Source organism: Theobroma cacao, chromosome 8, assembly GCF_053813885.1.
Source record: "Theobroma cacao isolate CCN51 chromosome 8, ASM5381388v1, whole genome shotgun sequence".
In the NCBI taxonomy this organism is placed as follows: domain Eukaryota; kingdom Viridiplantae; phylum Streptophyta; class Magnoliopsida; order Malvales; family Malvaceae; genus Theobroma; species Theobroma cacao.
Genome location: NC_142646.1, coordinates 11,240,642 through 11,256,675, shown reverse-complemented (window position 1 = coordinate 11,256,675; position 16,034 = coordinate 11,240,642). Strand labels below are relative to the sequence as shown.

Genomic DNA, 16,034 nt, shown 5'->3' with positions numbered 1-16,034 from the left:
TTCAATTTTTGGGACAAAAATGTAATTTTTGACTTTTACGGGGGCAAAAGTGTAAATTGCAAAAATTACTCCACCGAGACTTTGGATGAGTCTGAGAATTTTATCTAAGCTATGAATATATGAGACAAGTGTATGGTGAAAATTTGGAAACAAATGGATGAAATTTTAAAAATGGGCCAATGGGAAAGTGACACATGGCATTTTTTAATGAAATAATATTATTTTAATGAAAAGTCAGCCATTTAAACCCAAATTTTGAGTGCTGGCCGGCCATAAGGAAGAAAAACAGAGGAAATAGAGAGGAAAGGAAGAAGAAAAGAAAAACCAAAGAGCAACAAGAAAATTCAAAGAGAAATTCGCGGTTTTCGACCGTTTAAGCGTCTAACGGTAAGATTTTTCGATTTTAGCTTGATTTCTACCTTTCCTATGCCTTTATTTCCATTTAGCATGCTTGAGGAGAGAGATCAAAAAGTGATATCAAGGGCTGGACGAAATTCTAGGAGAGAGAAATTGAAATTTTTAGGTTTTGATTTTTAGTTAAATTGATAGTTTTAGTTAGTTAAATGTGTTTAGAAATTAAATTGGGCAAGAAATCAGTAAATTTTCACAATACCCACTCTTGGCTGAATGCTCAATGCTGTACAATGATGATGAATTGATTTTATTCTAAGGAAAATGAAGAGAAATGATGAAAAACGATTAAACGTGATTAAAAAACAAAGTAGAAAATTTACCGAGTTAATGTCCCATTTTTGGTCGAATTTTCCAAGGAAGGGAGTGAGCTGATTTTGTTGTTTTTAGAAGGTTATTGGCTGATATTTAATGGTTAGAAATGTTGGAGAGAGAATGGGATGATTTAGAGCTAAAATGGAGCGCGTTAGCAATTTATCGGGCAAAGTACCAAAAATAGGTTAATACCGCGTTTAAGCTGTTTTAGGCTATTGCATTTCATACCATGCATTAGTATAGGATTTAAGTTAATTATATAGTGATTTAGCATCAATGTGATGAATTGTGTAAATTTTTGTAATGTGTCTAGGAGGAGAGCCTTCCGGAAAAGGCAAAGAAGTCGTACCCGACAAGTAGTGATCGGGGTGCTTAGAAAGCTTTTAGTTTGTACAAACGGTGAGTAAACTTATTATTATTGTAAATTATCTAGAGTTTATTTTTAAATGCCCTTTATGTATTTTATGAAATGAAAACGGGATTTTTGATGTTTTAGGAATAAATGTGATAAATAAAAATATATTGTATTGATTATGAAATTGAGTAATTGGAGGCTGCAAACTGACTTGAAAAATATATTTTACTAGGAATGGCTTATGAGAAATGAGTATATGTGGCTATATTTTGTGAGTGCATTTGGGAAAGTTATGTAAGTTGATTTTACTATGCAGGCTGGATAAATAAATAAAAGCCACGTTATACTGTCAAAATTTTATTAAAATTGGTGGGTTAGTCACTGCAGTGACGGGTTTCCGTGGACTGCCTATTAGAGGGGCACGGTAAACCCAGTTATATAGTTACTCCGGTTGTAGAGGCGAGGAGGGTAACTCCCGGGGTAGTATTAGAGCTCACTTCACGTCGAACCCCCACGTGAATGTGTAACTCGGCCAACGCCAAGGAACGGCTAGTTTTAAAAATAAAAATTTGTTTCACGTGTGAATATTTTAACACCATTGGCGGACTCGGTTAGATGCCTCGGCCAAGGTATCCCTGAGGATTAGTTTTGGCTTGAGCCTTGTTTTAATAAAAGACATAAGCCTTAACAACTATTTTGGTAAATTACAAATATTTTATGGTTTAAGAAATAAATTGAAAACATTATGAAATGGGTTGAAATTTGTTGTTTAAACTTGCCTCCATTTTACTCGCCTTTAGATATTTATGATAATGTCTGTTTACTCATTGGGATTGCAAAATCTCACCCAACTCCTTTCCACCCATTTCAGGTTCAGTATAGACTATAGATAGCTGATCTCATCGAGGACTATCATTGGATCTGCATTTTCCAAATCGTAGGTTCACAGTCCTCTTTACTTTTGTTTATTCGGGGGCCCTCTTGTTATTGTAAATTAAATTAAATATTTTGGCTTACTGTATTTCAGTATGTATAAATTTATTTAGCTTTTACGCTATAAAAATTATTCACGTATAACTCTATAAATATTGTTTTATAAGAAAATAGAATATTTCCCTTAATATTTCTTTTATTTTCTTATTATATTCAAATAACCGTAATTTCGTTTTAAATGAAGATTTTTGACTCTTAAACTCATTTTGAATATGAATTATGTATTTTGTACTTGTATATTACGTTTTAGCCAGTTTTGAAATTTTTGAGAAAAAAATGACCAAAATACCCTTGTGTGGCGAAAATTTTATTTTGATTGTTTTTGATCTAAAATAGTAAATATTCTCTAAAAACTCGATATTTAACAATGATTGCTCACAGGAAAGGAAAGAAACTGATATGTAAGCCTTGCGGGGTTCCGGTTGGCATTCCGGATAATGAGTGTCAATTGGGACGTCGCGGCGATTGTCATGGGCCTGAGGGAGGTTCCGGGTTGTGACAACTCTAGATAATTAAGATGATAATAAGTTCACTCACTGTTCTAGGAGTCGATGTACTCCTAATCCCAGTCTCCAAGCACAATTTTTGTACTTTCACCAGTGTACTTTGCTCACCACCTATCCACAATGTACAATACATAATTCATCACATCAATGCTTGACCATTATAAAAATCAATTCAGGCTCGGTATATATGCATGATATGATATACAACTTATCCAACTACCGCTTAAATGCAGTGCTGACCTAATTCGGCCTATTATCTCCAATTTAACTCCAAATCAATTCTTCTTACTTTTTACACTCCAATTATACCTAAATTACCTTAATGACTATGAATGAGATTCAATTTATCAGTCTCAATAGCAAATTACGAAAATACCCCTAGTGGGTAAAAATTCGTATTTTTGCTTCGAAAATTCCCATTATTTTTCTAGGCTCATAATTCATCATTTCTTAACCAATTCTCCAAGAATGAAAATCAAATTCATCCTCACTCAACACATGGTAAATTCGGCCATTAAGGGTTGTGGGAGAAAATAAATTCTTTTCTTGTTGTTTTGTTTCTAAATATGCTAAACTAACTTAAAACACTAACATAACTTAAAATCAAATTAATCTAACAATTTTCTCTCTCCTAACCCATTTTTCAGAATTGAATTCATCATAATAACTCAATATTCAACCATGGAAATCAAGAACAAAAGCATGGGTAAGCTAGGTATCAAGGAGAACTAAAGAAATTCTAACTTACCTAGCTTGTTTTCTTGATTTTTCACTTTTGTTTTGAATTTTCACCTAGGTTTTCTTGTTTTTCCCCTCTCTTTCTCTCTCTTCCTTGCTTGGCCGGCCATATGAAGAAAATGGGCTGATTTTATGCCTTTTTATAAAGAAACAATAAAATAATAAAGGTATGACACATGGCATTTTCTTATTGGTCCATTTTTAAAATTTTAAAATTTTAATCCTTTTTATTTCCACCACACAATTAGTCAATGGTCAAAATGAGGATAAAGGAAGACCATGTGCTGGAAAAATGTCTTGGTGGTGGAAAACTACAATTTTGCCCCTGGGATGGCAAAATTACCATTTTACCCTTTTACTCCAAATTATACCGAAATTAAAATTTTTCACTTCTAAACCTCAAATCCTACTCCAATAAGTCAAATTATACTCCAATAAGTCAAATGGGGCCACAAAAATATTTTCTAAAATTCTCATTTTGTCCCCAGGTGGCAAATGACCATTTTACCCCTGGATAGCGAAAATTTCGGTTTGACTCCAAATTGATCCTTGAACTCTGAATCACCATATTAAACCATTCTGGGGCTTTAAAATTCTTAATTTCATCATGAATTCTCTATTTGATCTAGTTCGAGGCTTAAATCAACTTTGTTGTACGTCTAGGTACAATACCGACTTTTTTGTAAATTTTTCGAGACTCTCTTAGCATGCAAACATGCTATCCATCACATGTATGTCATGACAAATATTTTTATAGAGTCGGGCTTGTCATCTTCTCCCCCACTTGGATCAACTATATGATCCTTCTTCATGACTAATTTTGATATCCGGCTAAATATTAATATTTTAATATTATTTCATTAATAAAATATTATTTTATTCTAAAAATTTTATCTTATCTCCTTGGTACTCAAAATACCTTATTATGCCTCACTTGACTTCTGAATCGCCTTTTATCTCACAAATTCTCCTCCGATAAAATTATTATTATTTTCTCACTTTCGAAATATTTTATCCTAAACTACTCCTTTCGTCTTTTATCACTTTTAAACATTTTACTTGACCTCAATTTGCATTCGATCAACTTTATTTATCACCATATCAAAGTATAGGGTATTTCATTACTATTTCAAGAAAGTATAACCTTTCTACCTTTTGCTATGGAAGTATAACCTGACAATAGTGGATTACACAGCTTTAAACCTCTGAAAAGGCTGATGAGTTGAGTTTAGTACAAGAGAATAAAGATGAATCAAGGAATGTAAGCTTAGGAAATGAGGCTTTGTTTTGAGAGTTTCGTTGTAGAGAGAGAAATGAATGAACTTTAAGAAATTTTTGTTTTCTTCTCCTCTTGGAGTGATTTTCTTGCTCTCTTTTCTTTCTAGTTGTTCTTTTCACTTGAAAAAGTCCTTCACAAAGGTATTTATAGGTCTTTTAAATTTTTGCCGGTTAGAGAAAAATGTTGTTCAATTTTCAAAAGTTAAGGCTACTTGAATTATATCAATCGACTTTTAAGAATTGATCAACGGACAAGTAAGAAGTTTCTTTTGCAACCCAAGACATTTTATTCTCTAAGAATCGATTTTTCTACTTTTGAGACATCGATTCTTCTTGCTTCAAATTTGAGTCTGATGATTTCTGCTTGGCAAGAATTGATTAGTGAGTTTACGAGTAGTTGATTCTTCATGTGTCACTTCATGTCTATGCAAATTAAATTAAAGAAAAATTCATTAAGTTTGTGCTCTAATCCTGGCTATGTATGGCTTATAGGTGTATGTCTACTCTATATACAAATCAGACCGCCAAATCAACTAAGTGCATTTGATCATATGTTATTCTACTCAAGGTCTATCTAAATCTCCTTTGTTAAGGTTTAACTTAGGTTTCCAATTCAATCTAATTGGTGGCCAATCAACTAGAAGTATTAAGAACAAAATAGAATAAACAACTTAAAACCATCAACCATAAGTAAAAAAGAGATAAATAGATCAGATTACATATTGAGTTCAATCATAATCTTAGATAAATAATTTAATTCCTTATCAAGTCACATATCATCATCGAATTATGTTTAAACATTAAAATCAAACTAAGGAAATAAAAGAATAACAAAAAGATAAAAGAACCCAAAAACTGTACTCTTGATCTGCCAAATCTTCTTGAATCCTTCTTGATTTCTTCTCAGCTTCAATGAGACTTTTTTCAATGATTTTGTGGCGTATTATCAGCTTAAAATCTGGTGTTTCGTTATTTCAAAAGTTCTCCAAAAGGTTATTTTGATAAGGTTTTGAAGTTAGGCCAAGTTGTATGAAGAAAGAAATCAATTCTAACTAGGATTTCCTCATCAAAGTACCTGAGCCATGGCCTACCTTCACCAAGGTCGCTACCTCAATCATTTAATTAGCAACAATCGTAATTGCTCTAAGATTACTACAATGCTTTAACTTCAACAAGATTTTTGACCATATTACAGGCTAAACCAGGCAAAATGGTCAACAAAAAAGTTGTAAATGTTTCTCTTCTCTTTCCAATGGGTTAAGAATCATCTTGTTTGAAGTTCAGTACATAGAGTTTTGGTCATAATACAGAGATATGTGCAGTAGACATCTGCATCTCAAAATTGCTCTCTTTCTGTAAAACCCAACCCTATAAATACATGTCATGACATACATGCACTGAGTAGCATGTTATTATGCTAGGAAAGCACATAAGAAAAGACGAAACCCGATATCGTACCTAACGGTACACTTGAGTTAATTTAACCTCGAACTAGTTCAAATAGGAATTGTAGGATGAAATTTAATATTTTATAGTTCAGGAATGACTAAAAATGATTGTTCGGAGTTCGAGGGTTCATTTGGGGTAAAATTAGAAATTTTGATATTCAAGGGCAAAATTGTCATTTTGCCACCTAAGATAATAATTTGATCATGGAGTGAAATTTTTGACCAAGATTAACTATTTGGAGTATAATTTAATGATAGGAAGTGAAAAAGTTTAATTCTGGTGATTTTTGGAGTGTAGGGGCAAAATCGTAATTTTGCCACCCATGGACAAAATTTGAGATTTTGAGAGAATTTTGATCAAATTTGACAAATTGGAGAATGGTATGAGTATAAGGGATGAAAAATATGTCTATGGACAATTTTTCAATTTTTGGGGCAAAAATGTAATTTTTGACTTTTACGGGGGCAAAAGTGTAAATTGCAAAAATTACTCCACCGAGACTTTGGATGAGTCTGATAATTTTATCTAAGCTATGAATATATGAGACAAGTGTATGGTGAAAATTTGGAAACAAATGGATGAAATTTTAAAAATGGGCCAATGGGAAAGTGACACATGGCATTTTTTTAATGAAATAATATTATTTTAATGAAAAGTCAGCCATTTAAACCCAAATTTTGAGTGCTGGCCGGCCATAAGGAAGAAAAACAGAGGAAATAGAGAGGAAAGGAAGAAGAAAAGAAAAAACAAAGAGAAACAAGAAAATTCAAAGAGAAATTCGCGGTTTTCGACCGTTTACGCGTCTAACGGTAAGATTTTTCGATTTTAGCTTGATTTCTACCTTTCCTATGCCTTTATTTCCATTTAGCATGCTTGAGGAGAGAGATCAAAAAGTGATATCAAGGGCTGGACGAAATTCTAGGAGAGAGAAATTGAAATTTTTAGGTTTTGATTTTTAGTTAAATTGATAGTTTTAGTTAGTTAAATGTGTTTAGAAATTAAATTGGGCAAGAAATCATTAAATTTTCACAATACCCACTCTTGGCTGGATGCTCAATGCTGTACAATGATGATGAATTGATTTTATTCTAAGGGAAATGAAGAGAAAATGATGAAAAACGATTAAACGTGATAGAAAAACAAAGTAGAAAATTTACCGAGTTAATGTCCCATTTTTGGCCGAATTTTCCAAGGAAGGGAGTGAGCTGATTTTTGTTGTTTTTAGAAGGTTATTGGCTGATATTTGATGGTTAGAAATGTTGGAGAGAGAATGGGATGATTTAGAGCTAAAATGGAGCGCGTTAGCAATTTATCGGGCAAAGTGCCAAAAATAGGTTAATACCGCATTTAAGCCGTTTTAGGCTATTGCATTTCATACCATGCATTAGTATAGGATTTAAGTTAATTATATAGTGATTTAGCATCAATGTGATGAATTGTGTAAATTTTTGTAATGTGTCTAGGAGGAGAGCCTTCCGGAAAAGGCAAAGAAGTCGTACCCGACGAGTAGTGATCGGGGCGCTTAGAAAGCTTTTATTTTGTACAAACGGTGAGTAAACTTATTATTATTGTAAATTATCTAGAGTTTATTTTAAATGCCCTTTATGTATTTTATGAAATGAGAACGAGATTAAAACGGGATTTTTTATGTTTTAGGAATAAATGTGACAAATAAAAATATATTGTATTGATTATGAAATTGAGTAATTGGAGGCTACAAATTGACTTGAAAAATATATATTTTCCTAGGAATGGCTTATGAGAAATGAGTATATGTGGCTATATTTTGTGAATGCATTGGGAAATTTATGTAAGTTGTTTTACTATGCAGGCTGGATAAATAAATAAAAGCCACGTTATACTGTCGAAATTTTATTAAAATTGGTGGGTTAGTCACTGCAGTGACGGGTTTCCGTGGACTGCCTATTAGAGGGGCACGGTAAACCCAGTTATATAGTTACTCCGGTTGTAGAGGCGAGGAGGGTAACTCCCGGGGTAGTATTAGAGCTCACTTCACGTCGAACCCCCACGTGAATGTGTAACTCGGCCAACGCCAAGGAACGGCTAGTTTTAAAAATAAAAATTTGTTTCACGTGTGAATATTTTAACACCCTTGGCGGACTCGGTTAGATGCCTCGGCCAAGGTATCCCCGAGGATTAGTTTTGGCTTGAGCCTTGTTTTAATAAAAGACATAAGCCTTAACAACTATTTTGGTAAATTACAAATATTTTATGGTTTAAGAAATAAATTGAAAACATTATGAAATGGGTTGAAATTTGTTGTTTAAACTTGCCTCCATTTTACTCGCCTTTAGATATTTATGATAATGTCTGTTTACTCATTGGGATTGCAAAATCTCACCCAACTCCTTTCCACCCATTTCAGGTTCAGTATAGACTGTAGATAGTTGATCTCATCGAGGACTACTATTGGATCTGCATTTTCCAAACCGTAGGTTGACAGTCCTCTTTACTTTTGTTTATTCGGGGGCCCTCTTGTTATTGTAAATTAAATTAAATATTTTGACTTACTGTATTTCAGTATGTATAAATTTATTTAGCTTTTACGCTATAAAAATTATTCACGTATAATTCTATAAAAATTGTTTTATAAGAAAATAGAATATTTCCCTTAATATTTCTTTTATTTTCTTATTATATTCAAATAACCGTAATTTCGTTTTAAATGAAGATTTTAGACTTTTAAACTCATTTTGAATATGAATTATGTATTTTGTACTTGTATATTACGTTTTAGCTAGTTTTGAAATTTTTGAGAAAAAAAATGACCAAAATACCCCTGTGTGGCGAAAATTTTATTTTGATTGTTTTTGATCTAAAATAGTATATATTCTCTAAAAACTCGATATTTAACAATGATTGCTCACAGGAAAGGAAAGAAACCGATATGTAAGCCTTGCGGGGTTCCGGTTGGCATTCTGGATAATGAGTGTCAATCGGGACGTCGCGGCGATTGTCATGGGCCTGAGGGAGGTTCCGGGTCGTGACACTTTCCATTAAAAGTTTTCCTTCACCTACAAAAGCACAAATAAATCAATAACAACCTATCTTGATCATATTAACATAAATTTAAGTATAAAATTAACTAAGATTAAATTGACTCACCTAAATTAATTAACTTAAAATAATTTAAATAAAATCTACTAATTTCTATGTATTACTGCAAGAACTAAATTAAATTATTATCAAAATTAAGACCAAATAACTCTATAACATATAGTTATCTCATCCCCAAACTTAATATTTTTCTAGTGCTTGAGCAAAACATAGAAAAGAAACTAACTTACGAAAATCAATTTCAGATGGTGAAAACAAAATAAATGAAGCTATTACTAGAGATAAAGTGCACCAACTCAATGATTTCTCATAATTTCCTTAAAAGTATGTCTATCAATCTTTAACTTAAGGAAAAATATAGGCATAATTCAAATTCGTGTTTTAATTATAATGCAAGCGCAATCTTGAATGGATTTTCGTATGTGTGGAAAATCTTTTACCAAGAATATCATGATATCAGGATAAGTTTATGCCAACACGAATTCAAATTAGTACTAGAATACCATAAGTTTACTTTTCATCTCTCTCTTCACTAATGTAGACTAAAACAAAGCTAGGGATCAATAGGACTTTATAAAACTTGTAATGTATCGCTAGGGTCAAGGTAGGATAAAAGATATAATGTGGCTCAAATCACTTTAAACACATAATTATTCTAGGACCTATATATAGAGCTCTATTTTCCTTCTCCACATACACCCTTTCTTCCACATTTGAACTTTTCTTTGGTTTAACACTTTATTTTAATTTTTCTTTTTTTTCTTTTTTTCTCTTTTTTTTTTGGTAATTTCACAATTTTATACCTCGAAATTTATTTTCTTTGTATTGTAAGTAATGGGGAAATTTTTAATAATTTGAAAATTTTTTTCAGCAACTCCACCTTTTTACCTTTTTCAACATTTAGCTCAATCTATATTTCTTAAAATAAAATACATACTTAAGAGTGAGGGTTGCAAAATTGAAAATTTATTTTAAGGCTAGGCTTAATTATTATGTGGTTAAAGAATAGGGAAATTAAGCTAAAAGGGGTATATTAGGGACAAAAATATATCGAGGTATGCTTTTTTAGGTCAAACAGTCCAAAGATGACGTAAATCATATCCCTAACTAAGTATTGCCCAGGATTTTATCTCGATAGAGAATCAAGCAAATTCTAAAATCCATTACATAATCTAAATTTTATATCAACATAAACTTTCTCTAAGTATTCACAATAATACTAAGCAAAAGATAAACTACTCAAAATTGTGGAAATCACATCCTAACAATGATACTAAATAAAATAATTTAGCATGAATCCAAACAAAAACCTTATTCACCAAAAGCTAAAAAATCAAGATAACTAGTTACATCATTGGATAGGGAAATCATCAAAAAAATTAGCACAACTGTACTCTAGATTTCTAAAAATTTAAGTAAGCTTAAAATGTAAATGACCAACTAATCCTAATTACTTAAAGATCAAGATAAACATGAAACTAAAATTAAATTTAAAACTTTCATAAAATATTTTCCACTAGAAAAATAACTTCACCTCCCCAAACTTAAACTAAACATTTTCCTCAATGCTAGAAAGAACAAAGGAGAGGTAAAAAAAAACTCCCTTGGTAGTTGGATGAGTTTGGAGAAGCTCTAATCCTCTTCTTCTTCCTTATTGTCATTTTCCTCAATGACACTTATAGGAGAATTTTTTTTACTACAAAAAGAAAATAAATAGAGAATAATGTAGAAAAATAAATAAATAGAAAAAAAAAGTTACAAAATCTTGGGTGGCCTCCCAAAAAGTGCTTCTTTATAGCTAATAGCTTAACTTTGGTTAAGGTCTTTATTCACTCTTTAAAGAGGTTTAAGTTTTTCTGGAAAAAGCTTGAGGTGTGAAAGTAGCCTCATCCTAAGATGAGGTTGTAGTGCCGTTAACTTAAGATTTAGTGCTTGCTCAATCCAAAGTAGTGGAACAGGTTGACTTTTACACAACTTCTCAAATTGAGTTCTTAAATAATGCACTTTTGGTATAACCCTCAAAATCGGTGTAACATTTGTGAGTTCTTCATTCTGGTCCTTTGTTGTTGCATTAAGTACCAAACAAGCTTCAAGGTGTTTATTTGGACTTTTAATATCAATAGTGTCCTTAGGTAACTCATCCCCTATATCCAGAAAAGGAATAAGAGGCATATATGGCTTGACTTGTGGTGGTGTAGATGCTTCCTCCTCTTGCTTAAGTTTTTCATCTTAAACTTGATTATTAGAAGTATTTTCTTGATCCACTTTATTTCCATCATATTGAGGTTAGTTATTGATGGCACTAGCAAGTTGGCCTACTTGTGTCTCAAGATTTCTTATTGATGTTACTTGATTTTCAATGATGGCATCAGTCTTTGCCATGAAGGTATCAATCTTTGTCATGAAGGCATTAGTCTTTGTCATGAATTGGATGAACATATCATCCATTAAAGTCTTATTATTCGGCATAGGGGCTCTAACTTGTGATTAAAACCATTATAGAAAACAAGCTATGATGAATATGTAGGACCGTTATCATTACTCCATGAAAAATTTTGGTGATTCCACCTTGCATTGTAACCATTGGATTATGAATTATTTTGTTGCCCATTGAAGTTTCCATTAAATTGCATTGATTCATTATAGGTTGTACAACAATCACTTCAATGCCCATCTCCACAAAGTTCGCATGTCACAAAAGGACTCTGAAAAACATTAACACCCCAAGTGTTATTTTTTTGAGATAAAGCATTTACTTAGGCGGTCAAAGCACTGATTGCATCCAATGCATAATCACTGGCAACCCTCCTAGGCATAAATTGTTCAAATGGCCACTGATAGTTATAATAGTTCATCATCTCAACCAAAAGTACATGAAAACAAAGAAAAAGAAAAGAAAAGTCTGAGTAAGATTAGAAATGCTTGGTATTAATATTAATAACAAATAATTAAAAATCAATTCCCCGAAAATAGCACCAAAAACTTGTTGTTGATTTTTCACGCAAGTGCACATATCGCAAACAAGTAATATAGTAGAAAGTATAATTCATTCTTATAGAGAATTGAATTAATTCTTAATGTTAACTGCTAAAATTAACACACTCTAATCTTATTCAAACAACCTAATTTTAAAATTATAAAAAAGAAAAATTAAAACTAATCTAAAATCAATCAGTAAAATTACTTTATTAAATACGAGTGACTACCAGACCTAAGATTATGATATCTCTCAATACTTCATCTGAATATTATCTCTCTCTCTTAACTCAGTTTAATGGACTAAGTTACAAATCTAGAGTCCTAAATTATTTAAAAGTCTTTGTCAAGTTTCTCATAAAAATATCTCTCCCAATTAACTTACTATATATCTACGCAATTAAATTGAAGAAAGATTCATTAAGTTTGTGCTCTAATCTTGGCTACGTATGACTTATAAGTGTATGTCTACCTTATATGTAAATCAAACCACCTAATCAACTAAGTGTATTTGATCATATGCTATTATATTCAAGGTCTACCTAAATCTTCTTCATCAAGGTTTAACTTAGGTTTTCAATTCAATATAATTAATGGCCAATCAACTAGAAGTATTAAGGACAAAATTAAATAAACAACTTAAAACCATCAACCATAAGCAAAAGAGAGATAAATAGATCAGACTATGTATTGAGTTCAATCATCGTCTTAGGTAAATAATTTAGTTCCTCATCAAGTCACACATCATCATTGAATTAAGTTTAAACATTAAAATCAAACTAAAGAAATAAAAGAATAACAAAAAGATAAAGAAACCAAAGAACTGTAATATTGATCTACCAAATCTTCTTGAATCCCTTTTGATTTCTTCTCAGCTTCAATGAGACTTTTTTCAATGATTTTGTGGCTTATTCTTAGCTCAAAATCTGGTGTTTCATTGTTCCAAAAGTTCTCTAAAAGGTTGTTTTTATATGACTTTGAAGTTAGGCCAAGTTGCATGAAGAAAGAAATTTCTAACTAAGATTTCCTCATCAGAGTACATGAGTCACGGCTTACCTCCATAAGGCCATGGCCTCGACCATTTAATTAGCAAAAATCGTAATTGCTCTAAGGCTGGTGTAGTACTTTAAATTCAATAAGCTTTTTGACCACATTTCAGGCTGAATTGGGCAAAATGGTAAACAGAAAAGTTGTATATTTTTCTCCTATCTTTCCAATATGTCAAGAATCATCTCATTAGGAGTTTTGTATGGAGAGTTATGATCAAAATATCAAGATATGTGTAATAGAGGTCTACATCTCAAAATTGCTCTCTTTATTCCATTAAAAGTATTCCTTTATTACACACCTACAAAAGCACAAATAAATAAATAACAACCTATCTTAGTCATATTAACACCAATTTAAGCATAAAATTAACTAAGATTAGATTAACTCACCTAAATTAATTAACTTAAAGTAATTTAAACAAAACTTAGTAATTTCTATGCATTATTACAAGAAATAAACTAAATTATTATCAAAATTAAGACCAAATAACTCTATATCATAGAGTTATCAATGGGTTAAGAAGGTCACTCCCATCAATACCCTTACGCCGATCATGGCCCTCGGGTTTGGGTTGTCACAAGTTGGTATCAAAGCAACTAGGTTTGTCTAAGTCTTAAGCATTTTGTTTCGAATAGGCAAAGTTGGGTTTTTGTGTCATGTCTTGTTTTCGGTTTGTGAACTACATCATAACCCTCGAACAGGAGACTAAATGGATTCCCTTATTTGTTTAGAATCTACCCTTTTGTTCACCATATTAAGTTTAGTGTTTGCTCTTGTCTAGGTCAAGATGCCACTTCGAACACAAGCTACAACTAGAGGCACGGTAAAGTAAGATGCTCTCGTTGATGCATTTGCGAGACCACAAACTTCCACTATCAAGGGGCGTGGTAGGCAGGTTAAGATTGATAGATTTGTTAATGATGAGGTACCCGTAGAGGAGCCAATTGATGTTTAGTCTCAAGAGGTGAGAGATAAGGTATCCACTAGGGAGTCGACCTTGGGAGATGTGGTGGCTAATCTACAATGGGTTAATACGGTCATGGAGATGATGGCCACTCACTTGGATGACCTTCAAAGGTGAGTCGAGAGTCGATAGCCAACACGTGCTACACGTAGCTCTCAGGGTCAAGATGACTAACAGTAGTCAGAGTCTTCTAGAGGGACTATTGAAGTTTCACTACCAAATTTCCTTAGAATGAAACCACTCATATTTTCTAGCTCTGATGAACAGAGAACCCTCAATTTTCTTATATGAGATAGAGAAAATTTGAATTGCTTTGGGATGTTTTAGTGTTCATTCAGTGGAGTTAGCTAGTTTTAAGCTTAAAGATATGGCCTATTAGTGGTATCAGTCTTTACGTAAAGGTAGACTAGTCGGCATTCACCCAAGGAGTAGCTAGTAGGGGATAGTTCAGAGTTTTTGCTTTGACAACTCAAGATGCTTAGACGTCCAATGCCGTGGTTTCAAGTATCCTTCTTATTTGTGGTTCTGAAGCACGTGTTCTGTTTGATCTTGGATCTATACATTCTTTTGTGTCTCCATTTTTTATTACAAAATTGGGTGCTGACAGTACTTTATGAAAGTTGGTTTCGTAATACCTATTCCATTTAAGGAAATTTTTGTTGCCCAATTCGAGTATAAGTCTTGTGTGGTTCAACTACCTCATGGAGCTTTCTTTTAGCATTCAGGGTGATCACAATATTGCTCCAACCAATTTCGTTTCTGCCATGATGCTGAGGAAATTGTTGCAACATGGATGCTAAGGATTTTTAGTGATTATTAGAGACACTCTGATGGAGGTCAAAAGTGTGGCCATTGTACCCGTAGTTAGGGAGTTTCTCAATGTGTTTCCAAAAAAACTACTCGGCTTACGTCTAGATAGAGAGGTTGAGTTTTGTATAGATTTGGTGAAGAATACCCAATCGATATCCATTCCACCATACTGAATGACATTAATAGAACTCAAAGATCAGTTGGAAGATTTGTTGGATAAGGATTTTATACATCCTAGTGTGTCACCATGGCATTAACAAACAATATTGTTTGTGAGGACGAAGGATTGATCACTCAAGCTATGCATCGACTATCAACAACTTAATAAGGTAACGACAAATAATAAGTATTTGCTTCCTTGTATTGATGATTTGTTTGATCAGTTGTAAAAAGCACAGTGCTTCTCCAAGATTGATCTTCGTTCTAGTTACCACCAACACAAGATTAGGTAAAAGGATATGCTTAAGTCTGCATTCGTACTAGGTATGGGCATTATGAGTGTTTGGTTATGTCTTTAGGTCTTACAAACACCCCAGTAGCTTTTATGGACATAATGAATTGGGTGTTCAAACCATATCTAGAAAGTTTTTAGGTGGTATTCATTGATGACATTTTGGCATACTCAAGGAGTAAGGAAGAACACGAACAACATCTTGGGATTGTGCTCTAGGTGTTAAAAGTTCACCAACTGTATGCCAAATTCTCCAAGTGTGAGTTTAGTCAACGTCCTGCATGTTACAATTGCAAATTATTATGCTAAAAAAATCCACCATTGCCACGTTACAATGGCCATGCCCAAAATTATGCTAACTTTTATTGTATCTTAACATGTTTTAATTTTCATGCAAGAAAATCACAAGCACTTGCCACATTACAAGCTTATCAAGAAAGCCATGCATATTGCTAGGACTTATGATACCCTGCTTAGTCAACTTCTTAACATATTACAAGAACTCCCACTAAACTTATATTTTCTTCATCTATGTACTTGCCCTTTTTTTTTCACTATTGTAATTTTATGTTAATCTTTTTTTTTTTTTACAGTTAAACCTCAAATCTACTAGTTTATAATCAAGGCAACTACCAATTGAAGTGGACAAAATTGACAACA

The 16,034-nt window shown here is 32.6% G+C and overlaps 2 long non-coding RNA genes across 2 annotated transcripts; both read left to right on the top strand.

Moving 5' to 3' along the window:
• Window positions 1-264: 264 nt before the first annotated feature.
• Window positions 265-2,102, top strand: LOC148761190 (uncharacterized). Its single transcript, XR_016028067.1, has 3 exons — window positions 265-387; window positions 1,040-1,125; window positions 1,953-2,102. It is a non-coding gene; the product is annotated as an uncharacterized LOC148761190 (long non-coding RNA).
• Window positions 2,103-6,733: 4,631 nt separating this feature from the next.
• Window positions 6,734-8,569, top strand: LOC148761189 (uncharacterized). Its single transcript, XR_016027818.1, has 3 exons — window positions 6,734-6,854; window positions 7,509-7,594; window positions 8,432-8,569. It is a non-coding gene; the product is annotated as an uncharacterized LOC148761189 (long non-coding RNA).
• Window positions 8,570-16,034: the final 7,465 nt, after the last annotated feature.